The following is a 21,828-nucleotide window of genomic DNA, read 5'->3' as shown; positions in this document are numbered from 1 at the left end:
GTTTCCCAAAATTCATCCCTAAAAGTTGCCATTCATGGGAAATATGAAAAAGTGTAGCTAAATATGCCTTTATTCACAAAGTATTTGTTACGAATTACAAAGAGGTAGCCAACATGTAGAGAATATTTTGTAAAATTCTATAATGAATGTTTTGTGAGCAAAAGTACATTTAGTTATAATTTCCCACTTTCCCTACATAGAGCAACTTTAGTGGCGATTTTGGGGATACCTTGTTGTTTGGATGTTTGGCCCCTCCAAATCTCTTGCTGAAATTAGTTCCCTAAATGTTGGCAGTGGGCTTGGTGGAAAGTGTTGGTGCTGAGGGCCAATTTCTCAGGAAGTGCTTGGTGGTCTCCTGGGGTAGTGAGTTACTTATTCCTCCTCCAGTTCCAGGAGATTTGATTGTTAATAAAAGCCAGGTATACCCTCCAACCACCCAGACCCACCCTGGCCATGTCCGCTCCTCTCCGGCCTTCTGCCCTGAGTGGATTCCCCATGAAGCCCTCACCAGAGGCAGACGCTGGACCACTACTTCTTGTCCAGAGGGCAGAACCAAGAGCCAAGTAAGCTCTTTTATTGACAAATGAACCAGTCTCAGATATTCCGTTATAGCAATGCAAAATGGGCTAATAGAGGATTGAAAGTTCCAGGTGGGTGAACAGGGTGTGAGAGGAGGCAGAGAACTACAACATAGAGTTAGAAGCAATGGAGGTTCAAGAGATACCCTGGAATTGCTTTCCACCCTTTCCAGGGAGGCTATAGACTACAGGGATTAAACCGTCAATTTTGGAACCAGAACATTGGCCCAGGCATTTACTAATAAACTTCCAAACTCTTCCATGCCTCAGTTCTTTCCTCTGTAAAATGGGGCCATTATGAGGGATCATGGGGGTGATTGTATGTAAAGCACTCAGAACAGATTCCGGCATGGAGGATGTGCTGGGCAAACGTTAGCTGTCATCACTCGCCTGATCCCCATGCAATGGCTTCAACAAGGAGCCCCTTACCCCAGTCACCTTAACATTTCCAATCTCACTATGTTATATGCAGGTCCTTTCAAAGCACAAATAAACACTATGGAACTGAAGATGACCTCTCAGGGGATAATCTGCCCTTATGCTACCACAGAAGTATGCTACTGTTGTGGCAAAGTAGCTAGGATTCCTTGAAAAACACTGCAATTTGAAAATCCCTAGCTAAGAGTACCTTTGTCAAGGGAACCTGAAGATTTCCTAAAGCACCCACTCCCAGGTGTGACTTCCAAGGATAACGGTTGAGAATTCTTTGCCTAGTACATTTTGAATTAAAATATATATATAATCTACCGAGCAGGATTTTTTTAGCAGTATGTTACTCTGAAGGGACATCTGTTGTGCCTCTACACACACTTTATTAATGTAGAAATACAAAGTTCACTATTTAATATTGCCCTTTTAAACAACAGGTTACACGGTGGTAGCTCAATTCATTTTCTCTTTCTTCTACAGAATGAACAGGGCATCTTACAGGGGTATATGTGAAATTTACTGGGGTAGAATAAAAATCGCTTAACACAATAACTAAGAAAATGCTGTGAAGGCTGTGTTGATCTGTTTGATGAAAGCATTTCAGATAATGTGTGAAACCAGCACATTGTACCCCATGATTGCATTAATGTACACAGCTATGATTTAATTAAAAAAAAGAAAGAAAGAAAGAATGTTTGACAAGTGAGACAGAACAAACACAGACCAGCAGGGCATCTTAGTTCTTAAGTTCTTGTTCAGCCCACACTCTGTTCTGAAAGTCTATCTGTCCCTTCTTTGGTCGCCCTGGCCACCGCTTTTTGCTGACCCAGCTTTCCACATACAAAAGCTTAGGATGCCAACTAGTAGACAATTCAGACCTAGAGTCACGTTATATTTTTAGAAACACATTACTGCCTGTCCTTGGATGATGAAGGGGCCCCACATTATTTCCTTGTCTCTTAGAGCAGCAGCTCCAATATCCTGTCCCTTTGTAGATTTCAGTTCACTCAACATTGTAAACCTCGTGAAACATCTAAGACAATCTCGTACTCTGATTCACTTGTTAATGTTTATCTGTCACGAATGAAATATAAACCCAGTGTCACTTCAAGTGGATTCTATTTACAGGGAACAGACTGTTGCGAGTAACAGATCTTTTAGAGCTGATGACTATGAGCCCTCTGTATGCTGACAGATTAGATTGCGGAGGGCAGGGGGGAATCACATGAGTTTCATCGCATGTGGAGCCAAACAAGCCAAGTTCTAGGCCAGAGGAAAGCAAAACTAGCACTTAATCTTTGCTTGATGAACATTTCTCTGTCTTTATTTCAAATGAACGCCTAGAATAAATCCATCTCCTTGAGTTGTCCTATAGAACATCCCCTGAATATCTGATTGTCCAGACCCAAATCAACTAAGCTGACTTAAGGAAAAAAAATGGCATTATTATTTAATAGTCATAATAACTCACTCTAGTGCAGTCTAATACTTTCAAGTGTCAAAGCACCGTTGTTTGTATTTTTACGAGTTTCGTTTCTAAGCTCTTTGAGAGTACACATTGTAGGGCTTTGTAAACAGTCACTTTTTCAGAAAGCATAATCCTTTTTACTTTTTTGCTATATATCCAAACACATAAAATTATTATTTATTTCTGTGGTAAGAACACCTTAATGTTTAACCAAGGGACTCTTAAAAAGTGTAACCAATGAAAAAACCTGGATTTGTTTTAATAAAGTGACTTTTACTAAACCTACTTTTCCTTGAGTCCTTGGCATGACAACATTCCTTTAGAATTACTTAGCCCAGCTGTGCGGTGGGTGAAGCAAAGGGCAGCGTTACCTAATAGGAAAAATCCATTGTACATACACTAAGGTGTTAACCCTCTCAAAATTCCTCACTCAGGAAAATGAAGCGAATGAAAAGAACTTGTCCAAAGGAAGAAAACTGGACTTACACTTATGTCACAAAGCTACTCTTAAAAGGCCTACCTGGGAGACAGGATGCGTGTTGGAGAGTTCCAGATGAAATGTGGGGAGCCCTGGGTTCTAATGTTGGATGTTTGGCTTTAGCCAAGTCGTTTGACCTTACTGGACCCCAGATTCCCATCTGTAAAATTAAGAGTATAGTATTTGTCTTTCCCATTTTACAAAGTTATAGTGAGGGCAAAATAGAAAAACAGATGTGAATGTCCCCTGCGAAATATATAAAACAGTACAGATATTAATCCTGAGTCTCCTTGGCCCTTACATGGGTCAAAAATTATTCAGACCCTATTTTATTCTCCTTAAATGGAAGAAGTCCTTTCTCGGATGGCGAGAAACTCTCCAAGTTAATGATTCATGCCTAGGTATTATACATAAGACATAACCCAAGAGCTGAGGTAATAGAAAAACCAAAACACCAGTTTTAGTGTATCAGAATTTCAGGGGAAATTTCTCACTTTCTCTTCCTCTCTTATTTTAAAGCCTACCCGTTGTTTTTAATCTTTGTACAGATATACACACTTGAGTATTTTCCTGTGCATACACGTCCTCACTTCTTCCTCACACACGCGTATCTTCCTAAACTCCACCCACATTCTTCTTATTCTCAGAAAGCCCGTATTTATCTTGATGCCCTCCATATTAATTTTCTCTTTTCCACCAAAATCTCTAAGCTCTATTACCCATCCCTATTCTGAACTAAAATTCTTTACTACCACAAGGCTTATGTGTGTAAATAGCTGCTTTTGGGTTTTTTGGCCAAATCACATATACACAAAAATGACACACTAAATTTTTCTCCATCGGCAGCATCCGTAGCTTAGTGGGTAGGATGCCGGCCACCTACCCCGAGGGTGGCAGGTTCAAACCCAGCTGGGGCCAGCTAAACAACAATGACATCTGCAACAACAACAACAACAACAAAAATAGCTGGGCATTGTGGTGGGTGCCTGTAGTCCCAGCTATGTGGGAGGCTGAGGCAAGAGAATTGCTTGAGCCCAAGAGTTAGAGGTTGCTGAGAGCTGTGACGCCATAGCACTTTACCAAGGGTGACAAAGTGAGACTGTCCCCTCCCCCCAAAAAATTCCTCCCTTGATTGGTATGTAAATTATGTACAGTGGCACAAGTTTAAAATTCAAAAACAGTAATAGACACTTTAAAGATTGGAAAGGGTCTGTATGACTTAGCATGATAAGTTTATTAAAAATGTCAGTATCAAACAACATTTGATTAATTTACCTAAGACATCCTCAATGGATATTTGCATAAACCATCAGGAAGCAGTAAATCTACCTGCTAGCTGGTGCCTAGGGCAGTGATTGAGGAGCCAGTTGGCATCAAAGAGTCAACAGTGAGAGAAACTTGTGCAGAATAAAAGGATTTAAAAATGAGTAAAGTGGTATCATCTGTGGGTTTGTGGCTGTGCTCTATGCCACATGATGTCAAGACTTCAGCACTACTTAATGTGTACAGAAACACTTATTTCTTCTAAATTTAGAAATTCCATAATGGTCTCAATATTAAATATAATGTCACTAACCTCCTAAAAGCATATTGCAAATTTCCATTCCTTTCGGAAGCAAATACTCCAGAAAAAAATTATCCTGCAGAATGATAACACATTTTGCCATAAAAATATAAACACATACATATGCACATATCTCCATCTTTAACTGTTTTAACAAAAACATTTTATAAATGTATTTGAATATAGACTAAGGTATTTGTATATTGATTATACAACTGGAATTCACCAGTTTTTCTGAATAAGTACTTTCTCCATCCACTTTTTAAATTCTTATGATCCATAAATGGATGCATTTTATATTAAAATGTTTTATACATTGTGTCATTTCCTTTATGATACTCTGAATTTCTTTTTACTCTGATTATTGTACCATTTATGAAATGTGGTATTGGGAACGTTGCTTAAATTCTCTGAGCTTCCTCGTTTATTCCTGGGTTTTGCTAGGTATTTTGGGGACATTGGTACAATTGCCTGTACCTATCTCATAAGCTACCTGTAAGGTCATCATGAGAGGCTGCAAATAAACTCCTTATAAAACTTCCAAACCCCAACTCAGTTCCCTATAAATGTTAGTTGATATTATCAATGAGTTTGCTCCCCATCAGAACCATCAGACCTAGTACAAGGCATATGGATGTAGCCCACTATCCATAAATAATGCTTGAATAGCTCAGTGAGTAATCAGATCTGTAGTATGACTTATATATCAGTGAGCTGCTTCTCAGGCAGTCTTTCAAAAAGTATTGCTTCACCGGCTTGGCACCTCAGTATTGCTTCACTGGCTCGGTACACCTCAGCGGCTAGGGCACCAGCCACATGCACTGAAGCTGGCAGGTTCGAATTGAGCCTGGGCCTGCCAAACAACAATGACAACTACAACCAAAAAATAGCCGGGTGTTGTGGTAGGCGCCTACAGTCCCAGCTACTTGGGAGGCTGAGGCAAGGAAATTGCTCATGCCCAAGAGTTTGAGGTTGCTGTGAGCTGTGATACCACAGCTCCCTACTGAGGGTGATATAGTGAGACTCTGTCTCAAAAAAAAAAAAAAAAAAAAAAAAAAAGTATTGCTTTATAAATACAAAGATGATAGGTAAATTGATAGATAGAGTGTTTGTGTGTGTTTGTGCTTTTATTGTTTATCTGGCCATGGGAAAAATGTGTGGTTTAAGCCTCAGTAATGAAAAAAGGCAGAAAGAGACATTTGTATCTTACAATTCAGGAAGCATGCAGCCAATCTCATACAACATGACACTAATTTTGGCCTTTCTGGTGCTTCTTGGTATTACAAGTAGTTAAAGGTTTGAAAACTATATTTCCAAGACTCCCTTGCCAAATGGAAGTCATTTGGGTTGGGCCTGTGAGAGATACTTGCAAGAAATGAGAAGTGGGGGAAGGGAAGATGTTACTGTGATTCCAGCTCCAGCAGGGCAGCAGTTGGGAACTGTGGGTGTTGGCATCAGGGCTGTTTCAGCAGGGGCTGCGAGGGTGACTCCTGCTCAGCGGCTTGGAGGTGTTGCCCAGCCTTGGTAGCCCTGCCTTAAGTCCAGTGAGACTAAGGCTGTAGTCTCCATCCAGGGATGGGGCAGTTCCGTAATCTCTGAGTATGAACGTCTTTTAATTCTCTCAGCCATTCTAACAGCTTACTAACCAATTCCCTTTACAAAATATCAGGTTCAAAATCAATGTGCACAACTCAGTAGCATTCCTACACACCAGTCATAGTCAAGCTGAGAGTCAAATCAAAGACTCGATACCATGTGCAATAGCCATAAAGGAAAAAAAAAACAAAACACAATACCAAGGAATATACTTAACCAAGGAGGTGAAAGTTCTGTACAACGAAAACTATGAAGCAGTGATGACAGAAATCACAGGTGACACAAACAAACTGAAAAACATAGCATGCTGAGAGAAGGGTAGAATCAACATTGTCGTCCATACAGAATCAATGCAATGCCTATCAAAATGCCCTCCTAAGTATGATTGTAAAGTATTGGGTGCTAATTTTGAAACTGGTATCAGGTGATAGTATAATGCTTCTCCTTTGCAATAAGTTAAGACATTTCACAAATCCCAGCTACTTAGGAAGCTGCAGCCAGAGAATCACTTAAGACCAGGAGTTCAAGGTTGTAGTGATCTATGGTTGGGCTACCCTGCCTCAAGAAAATGAAACAAAAAGAAAGAAAAAGATACATCTTATATGTGACAAAAGCTTTTAACAGTTGAACATATTAAAAGAAATAAATTAAATAAAGTTCATTATAAGTTTTGATGACATTTATAACCCAAGTACGATTTTTTTCTAATTAATAAAGGAAAAGTGATAGAAAAACCAAAGGGCATAAAAGCAAATATAATATTTAAGAAAGGTCATATGCTGAGTATGTGGGATCAAAAGAAAGGCCCTATGTTGAGTATGTGGGATCACCCTATTTCATTTTCCAGTTTGTGTTACTCAGTTGTCTGTGGGTGAAAAATGACCCCACTTTGCCATTTTTCTGAGTGAGAGCCTCAGAGCTCTCTTTTAAAATTTTGGCATAGCAAGCAGCACCGTAGAAGACACTAAGAGTCTGGCATGGGTAGAGCTGTCTTCCCAAAACATGGAATCGACGTTAGCTTGCATGGGAGAAAATCATTAGCCTTAAACGCCACCCGGGGTTTTGATAATGCTTATTATTGAAGCACAAATCAAACCAACCTTGCTGATATAATTACTCATAGCAGAAACTTAAAGATTATTTTAAATATTTTTTATAACAGTGATTGCTTAGAATATGAACATAAACTATGTATCTTACATGTGTATGATTCATAGTAAAAACATCCTAGTGTTTATGCCACATCCTAATGTAAACAGCTATGCAAAAATATTACTGATAAAATATGTCTTTGCATTAAAAAATAACTTTTTTCTAAATTTTCCTATTCTTTCCTACATTAAAAAAAGTGCATCAGTGCATTGATTTCTAGCATAAATTTTAATGGAATGCAACCTTAAGTTAGTTTGACACATTAAACTGTATCACATATTAACATATAATTAACACTCCATATGTGTTTTTTTGTTTTTTTTTTTTTTTTGAGACAGACTCTTAAGCTGTTGCTCTGGGTAGAGTGCCACAGTGTCACAGCTCACAGCAACCTCAAACTCTTGGGCATAAGCAATTCTCTTGCCTCAGCCTCCCCAGTAACTGGGACTATAGGTGCCTGCCAAAACGCCCGGCTATTTTTTGGTTATAGTTGTCATTGTTTGGCAGGCCCAGGCTAGATTTGAACCAGCCAGCTCCAATGTATGTGGCTGGCGCCCTAGCCACTGAGCTGCAGGCACTGAACCATATGTTAACATTTTTATAATTGATATATAGTAGTTGTTTACATCTTAAAGGTGTATGTGATCATTTAATACAAGCTCTTTGGGGCAGACAGTTCCCTATTGTGTTCCCACATACAATGTATAATGATCAAATCCGAGTAACTGGATATCCATCATCTCAAGCATTGATTAATCTCAAGATTCCAATTCTTTTCTTTTAGCTATATGAAATATGTGACAAATTTCTGTTAACTATAATCTCCCTACTATTGTTCTTTCTATCTATCTTTCTTTAACCATTACAGACTTCTCTTAAGCTCCCTCATCCCTACACTTTTCAGCCCCGGAAACCACCATTTTAGTATGTCTATGAAATTCACTTTTTAGCTTTTATATATGAATAAGAATATGTAATATGTGTCGTCCTGTGCCTGGCTCATTTCAATTATCACGATGACCTCTAGCTTCATCATGCTGCTGCAGACAACAGGATTTCGATCTTTTTCATAGTGGGCAATATTCTAATGCACACGTGGGCGCTTTGACACATGCACACACACAAGATCAAACAATTAAGTTCAGAAACTCATCCTAGAAAAAGTGCTACATATCTCATTGCTGAATAGCACTGTGGTCGCCTTTGAGGTATTCCCCTTGGGAGGCTGTGCACAGGGAGCAGCATCTAGTCCACTCTTTCTAGGATGAGTTTGCTAACATAATTGCCAGACCTCATATGATGACAGCTCTGATGGCCATTCCAGAAAGAGTTCCAAAATTGCTGGGAAGGGTGAACTAGGCTCTGGTGTTGGTGCGTAGCTTCCCAGGGGAGGACTTCAATGATGATATTCAGCAATGAGATATGTAGCACTTTTTCTAGGATGACTTTCTGAACTTAATTATCTGGCCCCATATACCTAGACATTCATACATGTATCCCCTACCTGTGGATGGACATTTGGTTGATTCCATATATATTAGCTGTTGTGAATAGGGCTGCAACCTATATAAAGGTGCAGGTACCTCTCTGAGACACTGATTTCCTTTCTTTTCAATATATACCTGGCAGTGGGATTGCGGCAACATGTGGCACTTTTATTTTTAGTTCACTGAAGAACTTAAATATTGTTTTTTAAAGTGGCAGCACTAATTTACAACTCCACTAACAGTATGTGAGCCTTCCGTTGCTCTTCCAGTCTCTCTTTATTTTTTGTCTTTTTGATAATATACATATTTACTGGGGCAACATGTTATCTCATTCTGGTTTAAATTTGAATTCTTTTGATGATTAGTGATGTTGGGCATTTTTATAACTTCTTTCAAGAAATGTCTATTCAGGCTCAGTGCCTGTAGCCCAAGTGGCTAAGGCGCCAGCCACATACACCTATGGTGGCGGGTTCAAATCCAGCCCAGCCTGCCAAACAACAATGATGGCTGCAACCAAAAAATAGCCAGGCATTGTGGCAGGCGCCTTTGGTCCCAGCTACTTGGGAGGCTGAGGCAGGAGCTGGAGGTTGCTGTGAGCTGTGATGCCACAGCACTCTACCCAGGGAAACAGCTTGAGGCTCTGTCTCAAAAAAAAAAAAAAAAAAGGAAATGTCTATTCAGATCTTTTTACCATCAAATTATTATAATTATTTGCTATTGAGTTAAGTTCCTTACATATTCTGGTTATTAATCCCTTCTCAGAGGGATACTTTGAAAATACTGTTCCTCATTCTGCATGCTGTCTTTTCACTCTATTGATTGTTTTCATTGATGTACAGATATTTTTTAGCTTGATATAACCTCATTTGTCAATTTATTCTTTATTGCTTACACTTTAAAGTTTTACCTCAAAAAAGCTTTGCCCAGATAAATATCCTAACATGCTTTTAATACTTAAATAGTTTCAGGTTTTACATTTAAGTTTTAATGCATTTAATTTTGATTTTCCTCCATGGTGATAGATAGTGGTCTAGTTTAATTATTTTCCATTTGAATATTCAATTTTCAAAGCAGAATTCCTAAAGTGACTGTCCTTTCCTCAATGTATTTTCTTACTAACTTTGTAAAAAACGAATTGGCTGTAAATGTATGGATTTATTTCTAGGTTCTCTGTTCTGTTCCATTGGTCTATGTGTTGGTATTTATGTCAGTACCATGCTGTTTTAGTTACTATAGATTCATAGTATATTTTGAAGTCACATAGTGTGACCTCTTCAGTTTTTCTCTTTTTGTTCAAAATTATTTTGGCTATTTGGAGGGTTCCAAATAAATTTTAGGATTTATTTCCTATTTCTTTGGATGATATCATTGGTATTTCAGTTGGCACTGAATCTATAAGTCACTTTTGGTATTATTTACAATTTGCTGCTTCTAATAAATGGACATGAGTTATCTTTCCATTTTTTTGTCTCCTTGTTAAATCTTTCATCAGTGTTATATAGCTTTCATTGGAGAGATCTTTCACTTTTTTGGTTGAATTTATTTCTAGGTAGTTTTTATAGCATTGGTAAACAAAATTGTTTTCTTGATTTTTTTTTTTTTTAGATTGTTCACTGTGTAAAGAAATGCTACTAATTTTTTTACAGCTAACAGGTACAAGAAAGAAAATGTTCAACATCACTAAGAATGCAAATTAAAACTACAATAAGATCTTATCTCTCCCCAGTCAAAATGACTATTAGGAAAAAGACAAAAAAATAACAGATGCTAGTGAAAATTCAGAAAAATGGGAAAATTGTATACCATTTTTAGGTACTGTAAATTAGTATAGACACTATAAAAAACAGTTTGTAAGTTCCTCAGTAAACTAAAAGTATAATTACTATATGAGACAGCAACTCAATGCTGTGTATATGTTCAAAAGAAGGGAAATAAGTATGTCAAAGAGATACTTGCATTTTTATGTATATTGCAGCACTATTCACAATAGCCAAGATATGGAATCAATCTAAATGTTCATCAGTAGGTGAGGGGAAAAAGAAAGAGTGGTATATATACACAATGGACTATTATTCATCTGTAACAGTAATAAAATTATGTCATTTGTAGCCATGTTGACAGAACTGGAGGTCCTTATGTTAAGCAAAATAAGCCAGGCACACAAAGACAAATATCTCATGCTTTACACCTATGTAAGAGCTATAAAAGTGAAACTCAGAGAGCATGAGAGAGAGAGAGTACAATGATGGTTCCCAGAGGATGGGAAGTGGACAGGAGGATGAAGAGGTTTGCTAGTGGGTACAAAAATAGAGTTTGATAGAAGAAATAAGTTCTATTTTTGATAACATTCTAGACATACTATAGTTGACAATAATTTATTTTGTATTTCATAATAGTTAATAGAGAAGAATTGGAATGTTCCTGATGCAAAGAAATGATAAATTTTTGAGACGATAAAAATCTTGATTACCTTGATGTGATCATTATACATTCTGTACATGCATCCAAATGTCACATCTACTGCATAGATACAATTATTATGTAGCAATATAAAATTAGGGAAAAATGTAGCATTAGCCAAGAATGGTGTTTAATGGGTCATATATCTCAACTACCTTCAGGATAAACACAGACTTTCCAGTTTCTAGAAACTTTTTTTGAAAAACCATGAATGTCAAGTTGTCTTTTCTTCAACCACAAGAAATTAAGTGTAAAGTCCTGAAAGTTATAGGACTAGAGTCTATTTCATGATTAAAATTCTTACAGAGTGACATTTAAAAGATTATTTATGTTAAACTCTTTATTTTTTCATTCAATTGCATAAGAGAAATTTATGAAGCTACAGTATGTGTGCATTTTTCTCTGTATCTGATTTTACTGATAAAGTGTTCTAAGTATATATGAAAGTAACAAATTGGTTTTCCGAACTGAAACTTTGGCCATTTGTTTAACAGACTTATATCTTGCAAAGAGGAGCACTACATATTTTGTCATATTATCTCAAATGATTAAAAAAAAGTTAACATCAGAAAGGAAAGAAAAACTATAAAAATTAATATTAAGTTTGTTTACCTTTATTTCCAACACTTTCATGATAACATACTATCATTTTGAAGGCTTCCAAATCATAAGAAAAAGGAATTATAACACGAAAAGTATGGGCATCCATAAACTTACAGACACAGAATGTAGAACACTGGTTGCCAGAAATTAGAGGAAATAGAGAAATAGAGAGTTATTTAACGGGAAAAAATTTTCAGTTTTTCAAGATGAAATGTCCTCTGGAGACTGGTTCCACTACAACATGAATGTGTTTAGCATGATTATGAAAGTATTTCAAATTGTATATAAAACCAGCATGTTGTACCCCATAATTGCATTAAGGTACACAGCTATGATTTAAATAAATAAATAAATAAACTCTACCTTAAAAACAGCATAGAAAATATATTTATGCATAAAATTATGCTTATTTTACTCAAAGTAAAAAAAAAGTTATCATGTAGACAGGACACTACTGGCAACCAAAGACAGCATATAGGCAACTGAGAAAGGAAAGGGATTTTTATTAGAAATGTGCATGGATCCTGGATTTTGGATGATTAAAGAAAAATATACACTTCTAGATCATTAATAGTTATAATTCTACCAAAGAGGGCAAAGCATTACAGTCTTCTTTCATATTTTTTGAAAAGGGTAGTATCATAAATTCTGGTAGAAAAGAAAATAGTCATAGCCTTCATAATCTTATTATATTTATAAAAATAAAATATTCACATAGTATTGACCCATGAATGCCACTGCAGAAAATATATGGCTTAGAAATAAAAATATGGTGTAAATGGTGATTTATATCAGCATTGATATAGTGGCAAAAAATGTAAAACTGATATTTATCTGGGAAGCAAAATATTTGACAGTCAAGAGAAATGAACTAAAATTTTGCTATTGTCTTCAATGAATTTCTGTGACTTTTTGTGGGATGGCAGTGTTTTTGACGTAGAATAAGTCTGAGAGAAGAGTAAAGGGTATCCATGCCTGCTTGCAGATTGGGAATATGAAAGGGTATGTAGGGGAGGTTTTGATGTTCAGGGAGGGGAGGAAAGGAGATATATATATACACACACACACACACACATATATATGTATATATATATACTTGTATATGTACCAAAAATACTTTTTCAAGATAAAATTAGATACATTTCTATAGATTTCTGAGAAAGAGTAAATAGATGTGAAGTTTGACTTAATCTTGGTCAAATCTCTCAAGAGTCACTCTGTCCCAACCTCAGGAGATCTGACAATTTTATGAACTCATCTTACAAAGAGTGTTACATACCTCGCTGCTAAATATCACTATAGTAACCTTCAAAGCCCTCTCCTTGGGAAGCTGTGCATTGACCCTTGCACCTAGTCTACCCATCAAAACAACATTGGAACTCTTTCTCTGGAATGGCCATCGAAGCTGTCATTGTATGACACAAAAACACACAACAACAATAATGAACACCAGTCAGTAAGATCACCACATGTCAACGCAAACACAGCTGTGAGAGACACTAATATAGCAAAGTTATGAAACCTTACCAAGTTGTTTGTATAGTGCTGCCAACAGAAGTGAATGGAGGCAAGTTTGCAAAATTAATTATCTGACCTTCATATGGTGACAGCTCTGATAGTCATCCCCCGAAAGGGTTCCAGAATTGCTCTGAAGTATGCACTAGGTATTGGCATTGATGCATAACTTTCTAAGGGGAGTATTTTGAAGGTGACCACAGTGATACTCAGCAATGAAGTACGTAACACTTTTTCTAGGATGAGTTCACAAACTTCATTATCAGAACTTGTATACTTATCATGCTTTATGAGCAAATACAATGTGTTAAAAAACAAAGCATATCTAGTTTTTAGTTTTGTTAACCTACCAAGGTCAATATGCTGCTGTTTTGAGGGGAGGTGATGAGCTGTAGCTTTCTATAAAATTCCAGTGGTTATTTTACTTGTTGTGTCAAATATAATTACTTTTCAAATAAAATTCTTCTTCAAATTTCCATTTTAGAAAATATGAACTCAGTTTCTGTAACATTGTATATTTGAAATTTTACTTTCATCACACACTAGCTATGTTCTATGGTAAATTAGTTCAACAAAGAGTGGAGTAACATTTCCATGACAAAAGTAGTTCTCACACTTAATATTCAAAGCGTATCTAACCTATTGCTCAAGGAATGCATGACAGGGGATCAGATAAAAGGGAAAGAGAAACTTGTGACATTAAAAATGATTCCAAATCTATTATTAAATAGATGTTAAAAAGTGTAGACTCACTAAAGTGTATCCCACCCCCCAAATCAATAATAGTAACCTTAAAGTACAAAGGACAGGAAGAGAATCTTGCATTGCAAACTGGGCAAGTAGAGGGAGGTAGATGGAAATTCTCATGTTAGCTAAGGGTCAGAGGATTTTCAGGCACTAAAGAAACTTGAACTCACTCCATGTGAGTTTCCACTAGTCTCCCCTGGAAAGCCATGACATTCCTTGGGAGTGGGGAAAGAAAGTTCCCGAGAGCCATTCTGTCACATATGTAACCCTAAGACAAAAATTAAATGAGTTTTACTTGAATTTAGCCTTGCCAGTCATTTATAATTTCAGTGGACTCTACCTTGTTAAAATATTGCCCATTTGGGGCCTGGTGAAATGGTTTATGTCAGTGGTTCTCAGCCTTCCTAATGCTATAATGTATTTTCATTGTTACAAAGGGGTCACAACCCATAGGTTGAGAACCACTGGTTTATGTCTATAAACCCAGCACTTTGGGAAACTGAGGTAGGAGAATTGCTTGAAGCTAGGAGTTTGAGACCAGCCTAGGCAAAACAGCAAGATCTTGTCTCTACAAATAATAGTAATAAAAAAAAAGCTGGGATAATGTTGTTTGACTATTGGCCTAGTTACTTCAGAGGCTGAGGCAAAAGGATTGCTTGAGCCCAGGAGCTGGAGGCCACAGTGAGCTCTGGTTGTTCCACTGGACTCTGGACAACCAAGCAAGACCCTGTCTCTCTCTCAGAAAAAAAAAAAAAAAAAAAAAGACCATTTTGTTGAAAATTTCTTTAAAAATATAAAATATTTGTCATTCTGTCACTAAATTTATGTGTTTAAGGGGTAAACACCACAACAAAGATGAATGAACTACAAAGAAAAAATAATTGGTTACCCATCTCAATTCTCTCTGCACAGGGTGAAAAGAGCCTTAAGAATCTTAAGATTTTAAAGTCAAAAAAGAAAACTGAGAAAGAAGTAGCTAAAAACCAAAGCAAAGACCAACACTAAATCTTTCACACCACACTCTTGACTAAAATCAACACCAGAATCACTGATGTTCTGAACCAAAAACTTCATTTGAAAAATGATAGGAGACATGTGGGGGAGAAATGATCCCCAAGACCTCCCACCAAATCTAACTTTCTCACCACTTTGAGAAAAAGTGCCTTTAGTTAAACCACTTGTAACAGAAGTTTTTCTGGGTGCATCTCTCAATCCTTTTAACTTCACAATATTATAAAGTTTTATGCTATTTAATGCTTTCCCCTGTCCCTTTCACCCCAAGCATGTTATTTAAAAAACCCTGTTTTTTCGTGTTTCTTTCCTCAGAGGTTATTTATAATGTCAACACCTGTGTATTTACCCTTAGAGGTTAAGTCAGAACTTTAGGGTCAATTTAGAGCACTTCCTGTCATCTTAGCGGCGGAGTGCCATTCTTGAAGACAAAATAAGGCAACTCAGCATACGGTGTAGAAACTAATGATTTATTTCTGTGTCCCAAGTCCCAAAGGAAGACCAAGAAACAGTGGAGTAGTTGTTTCTGACATGAACGGTTTGGGCGATCATAACGTAAGAGAAAGAAATGGTCACACGTGGAGTCCAGAAGCCAGTTTACCCTTTTAAATACTCTCACGATAAAATAATTCACCAATTAATAAAAAAGTGGGACTTAAAAGTTATATTTATTTTTCTAGCCTGATCTTGACATGGTCAAGAATGAAAGACTGTTTCCCACATTTGCTGTTGTGTTTTTTTATACCAAGAGTACTTAATTCATTTATATATTTCCCCAAGGAATTTAAGAAGTTATATTGGTAAATATATAGTGTTAGTGTTTAAAATATAATTTCAAAGACTGCACAGAAGTAATAATGAAGTTAAAACCTGATATTTAAAATATCAATAGGCAAATAAAATTATTTCACACTTATTTTTTGCCGGGTAACTTTAAAAGAGTAAAAATTAAAACCATAATATGATTTTTACTTCACTATATAAGCTTATTTTTGGCTTAGAAACTGGTAAATGCTGTTGAACTATAAAAATTATGTGTTGTTCGGTTAAGTTAGCCTTGGCCTCAGAGCAGTAGTTTGCATAAGCAGTTGGAAATGTTCACTTTTCCCCCCTCTAAATCTGAGGTCACTCTTCAGCCCAACTCACTAAATTTACTGTAGTAACCTGTATTTAACTGCTAATACCTAAATATACAGCAGAATTTTCAGGCACCTAAAGCTAAATATTAGCTTTCCAAACAATTGGCCTTCACAGCATAAGTCAGAGCCAGAAAAAATAAAAACAGGCTTTTATTTAATACTTTTTAATCAATATGCAGGGATATCCTATTTGAGAAAAGCTGGATTTTGACAGTTCCTTTATACTATGTTCCATATTCAACTGAAAAACATCACATGAATTGACAGAAATATGTAAAATCTAAATAGAACTAATAAGCAAGTTACGCTAGTTCAATACCTTAATTGATACATTAAAATGATTTTATTTAACTGAAATACTAGTTTCAGAAAAGTGGGCTCTAGAACCAAAGAAAACATAGATTGTTTTCTGATTTCTTCTAGTCCTCCAATAAACTGAACAGACAATCCTCTATTCACCAACAGAGCTCCTCTCAGTAAGGCGAACACACTCCGAATAGACCAGCCCTGCATGGATACGATCTATGCGCTCACAGTTTGTATACTGTAAGTTACTATTAGACAGTAAAACAAAGTAGGGCAGCTTAGGAGATACCTCTCCGAGGTCAATGCCTTCCTTTTAGAATTTTTCCAAAGTAATGACTAGGAAACCACAATTATCTCTGACTCCTTCAGGTAGTAGAAAATGCAAGGGTGGTTGCTAGCTTTTATGTTTATTAAGGGATAAAGTGTCATGTCTCATCATAGACAATAATACTAACTGGTTTGCAGGTTACGAACCCATCAATATACAAATGATATGGTGACAACAGCAATTATTTTCAGTGAGATATGTGCCGTTGTGAGCCAAGTTTAATGACAAACTATTAAAGGAAACAAATCATATGAACTATTTCTACCTTGCACCTTCTGTTTTACCCACTGATAGATCTCTACATCTTATCTGCCCAAACAGCACATTCATTGCTGTCAATGCATCTTCTTTTCTTTCCGCATCAATTATTTCTACATCAATCATTTGTCCTAGTGAGTCTTTACTTTTAGACTCTGTTATTAACCTATTCATCATCACTTCAATCTTAGGGTTTTGATTGATAGTCATTGAATAAACACTTGTTGAGAACCTGTGATAGTTCAAGCCCATTCAAGGAAATTCATAATAGACAATCAAAGAATGTACAAGACCCTAAGGTAACACGGGGCTTCCCGATTAACACTGTGGTAAGGGACATCATTGAGAAACAGCAGGCCTCCAGTAAGGGTTAGGATATTCTTTTTGTACCCTTCTCATTTTCTACCTGTATTTTAAAACTGAAATAATGGCCAAGAATAGCACAGAATAAGACTTGGCTTCATAAAAAATAGCATTAAAAAATCTTTTATAGAGCATTTATTAAAACTAAGTGGGTGAGCACAAACTGACTAGTTCTACTTAAAAATTAATAGATATGCTTCTGTGTCTTGGTAACAGATGTCTCCAGTTAAACTGACGTGACATGAATTGTACTTTGAGTTACTTCAGTGATGGAGTATCCATCTCTTAGAGATTACTCCACATCGGCACCTTCGTACTAACTTGGCGTTGCTCCTCTAAATGTCCTTGGCTCAGAAACATTTTACAATAAACTTCTAAGCCAGTGCAGGCAGAATCTTGGCTTTTATGAGACCTGCCTCTGCCCACTTCAGGATATGTGTTATACTAAGCAGACACACTGTTATTTCTTTATTAATAATTTAACATATTTTTATGTCTACCAAACCTCAACTTCTGATGCCACACTTTTTTGTAAACACAAGTTTATTTAAACATTTTTATAACAGGGAATATTTCTTGCCTTTAAAAGCAGAAAAAAGAAAAAAATAAAAATAAGAGCAAAAGAATTAAGTAAAAATGACCAAAATTAAAGGAGGGGAAACGAACTCCTCTGAGTAAGGATTGCCAACTCAAAATAGATTAGTCCTGTGTAGGTACAATGGGGCTAGATATTCAATTGCTTAGGTGTTTTTTTTTTTTTTTTTTTTTTGGTAAATTTCTGCCTATAATTTTGGAAGAAAAAAATCTCCCTCTCTCAGTCTCATGTATTATTAAATGATGATTTTATGCAGTGTGTTTCTTGAGATTTGTTTCCGGAGTCACGGAAGTAGTAAAAAAGGTTAAATGCTAAGGAACATTTCATTTTTCACTTTTTCTTTATTTGGAATTGTACTTTCTCTTTATATTTTCTCAATACCTACATCATCTCATTCACTTTTTTATACAACAGGAAAATCACCTTTCTCATTAGAATAACGGAGTATTTAATCCATCTTTATATTGATTTATTTTAAGCATAAGCCAGAAAAAATGTAACTCCAGAAATATATAACACTGTTAGACATCATTTAAATCATATTTAATTATGAATCTATCCTTTCAGTTAGTATGAATCAATGACACTGGGCTTTTAAAGAGAAGTTGTCTAGATGTTGCAAATATGCAGACTTCCAAGAGCTCAAGGCCTATGCCGTTGGAGAAAGCTTTAGCTTCTGAAAGCCAATTATTTACTCCTTTCCAGTAAGGAACATAAAAGAGCATGACGAACACAACAGTGACCCCCAGGCCCAGCTATGAACTAAAATCACTTAGGAGGCTTTTAGCAATCCCAGATGTCAAGTCATATCTTCAAAGACTTTGATAATAGCATTTAAATTCATAAACACAATGCTTCGAATAAACTTGGACGTACATGAAATGCATTCATTGTTAGAAAGAATGATACGGCATTTGCAGTCTTTTATTATCCACGGAAATTAAAAGTCAACTTAATGCTACTTTATGTGATTTATTTCTTAACAGGTATCTGGACTATAAGACCAATTTGACTATATTTACCAACTTGGTATCCAGATACCAGTTTATTTCTCCAGTGAGTTAAAAGTGTGTGTTTCCTAAAATTAGGAAGTGTCTATAGTTCTGTGAGTGTAAAATAAAATTTTTAAATTTATTTTATTTATCCTTTATTTTATTCTTATTCTATAAGAATAGAAATACACTAATAAAGAAATATACTAATAAAGGACTCATCCTTGAGTCCCCTCAGATATATCAATTGTCCTATTCAAAGATACGTAACTTGAAATATACTGAAAACCCAAATTCATTTGATAAATTATTTAACACTTAGAAATCGGGTAAAAATCTGGATGAAATGGCTTCTCAATGTCATATTCTGGTGTGGTTTAAAAAGATTATTTTCTGGAGAAATTTACCTGTGTCTGACTTTGTGATTATTTTATCAGAGAACACTGTAAAATTATGTGAAATTGCACCTTAACTTTAAGATTTCTGCCCAAAGAAGTGATGTTCGGGAAGATTATGTTTAGATCCCCCAGACCAGTCCTATTCTAAGGTTCTTTTCTAAAAAGGGCTTAGAAATACCTGGATCCACTTTCTCACAACATTTACCATCTTATTGGTTTCTTTATTAATCAACTGATTACATTTTGACACATAATTATTCAATGTTTCTATAAGAATTGTGCCTTTAGCTTTTTGTAATTTTGCTTGGGCAATGTATGTAAACGTGTTTTTTTACCATGTTGAAATGAAAAGGACAATTCTTAGGAATCAACGTGTAACATGTCCAGGCATTCAGGAGATTCTGATGTATTTAATTCAAATATTTATTAGTATATTTATAAAAACATTTTAGGTATATGTGTATCACGATTTCATTTTTCATTTAATAATATTTCAAGCTCATTTTGAGCATGAGTTTATTATGTTTATATGAAAAGTTAGATTTTGTAGTTGCAAGGAGGAGGAAGGACTCTTACAGTCTCACTTGGTAACTGATGCATGCTTAAAAGAAACATTGCCAGGATCAGATCATAAGCATCATTTAGTCAACACATCAGTGTCTGCTTTGGTAGAATCATGAAAATGGCCCATATCCAGCAGGGAGTCAGAAGCCGGTGTTTCACGACATGCTCCATTTGGGGGTAAAGAAAACCTTTTTCTAGTGTGAGATCTACTCTATTAAAAATAAGTATATAAGTCTTTTACTATATCTTCAATGTCCTACTTATTAAATCCAATAGTATGTTTTGCTAATTTTCTTGAATGCTTTATTTTATGAGATAGAATTATTTTTTCTCCTTAAAATTCTTTCTGGTCTTTGTTGGTTTTTGGTAGGTTTTTTTGTCCACCTACTTGTTTGCTTGGCAGGATCTCTGTTCATCTCTACGTCCTCCTTCAGTATCTATGGGGTTACCATGACCATCACTATCAACATTATCATGGCCACCATTAATAAGCCAATTGTGCCAGGCCTCTTACATATTAAAAAAATGATTTTTGATGTGTCTCTGTAAGATATGCGTGCATATATGTGTGAGTCAGAGTGTGCATGTCATAAACATTTTTAGATGAAATACTATGCTCAGAGAGATTAAACAGATTATTCAAGATCACACTCCCAAATGGCTATTAGAATGCCTTTCATGGTGTCATGAAACATGGGCTGCTAAAGCCATGTTTCTCAACTTTTACTGTGCACGCAAATAAACTGAGGATCTTATTAAAATATAAATTATGATTAAGGAAATCCAGATGGTTGCCTGAGATTCTGCATTTTTAACAAGATCCTCAGTGAAGCCACCACTGCTGATCTTTAAGTAGCACAGTGCAGCTGCCAAGAATGTTGCCCTTTGATTCAGACTTGAAGTAGTCAGAAGCATACCGTTATTACTAGCTACGTAATCTTGGTTGGCACATCGTGAAAGGTTTTAAAAGCTATAAAGTGTCTTGAAGGGTGCGCACTGTGGGGTTAAATCCTCAGGCCTGGGTTGTTAAAACCTCCCACATCCCATAGGGCTTGAAGACTGGCCCTTGACCAGTCCTGGGGAATGATGACTTGTGAATTTTAGAAATATCTCCCAGATGAGCATCTGTGTACACCTGAAGGGTAGGCCACACCAGACAGCCGATGCTGGCACCTGTTTCTGCAGTCCTGGGCCTTTGTGTCATACTGTGTTTATTTGACCTCTGTTAGGGTACAGGGAGGTTGGAAACTGGTCAGTCATAGAACCTTCCATGGTTTTGTGATGAAACCCCTATAGAAACCCTGGACTCAAGGTCGAGTGAGTTTTCTTTGGCACTTTTGGTGATTTTAATGTGTTCTTTCACTACAGTAAACTGAAAACATGGAAAGGAATTCAGCTTTCTCAGTTATGTAAAGTGTTTTTGTGGTTATTTTTTTGTTTTGTTTTATTTCATTCTGTTTGTAGTAAGAATCTTTCACTCTGTTACACCAGGCTAGAGTGCCATGGCATCAGCCTAACTCACAGCAACCTCAAACTCTGGGCTCAAGTGATCCTCCTGCCTCTGCCTCCCAAGTAGCTGGGACTACAAGTGCCTACCACGATGCCTGGTTAATTTTTTCTGCCTTTTGTTTGTTTGTTTTATTTTATTTCATTTCATTTTATTTATTTTGTTGTTGTTGAGCATTCATTCAGGGTACAGAGAATCAGGTTACCCTAATTACATTTGTTAGGTAAAGTTCCTCTTATAATTGTGTCCTACCTCGAAGAGGTGTGTCACACACTGTGACCTTCCAACCC

This window comes from Otolemur garnettii, unplaced genomic scaffold, assembly GCF_000181295.1.
Source record: "Otolemur garnettii isolate 467f Iridium unplaced genomic scaffold, OtoGar3 scaffold00009, whole genome shotgun sequence".
NCBI lineage: Eukaryota > Metazoa > Chordata > Mammalia > Primates > Galagidae > Otolemur > Otolemur garnettii.
The sequence above is the reverse complement of the archived record's forward strand: the minus strand, read 5'-3'. Positions refer to the sequence as shown.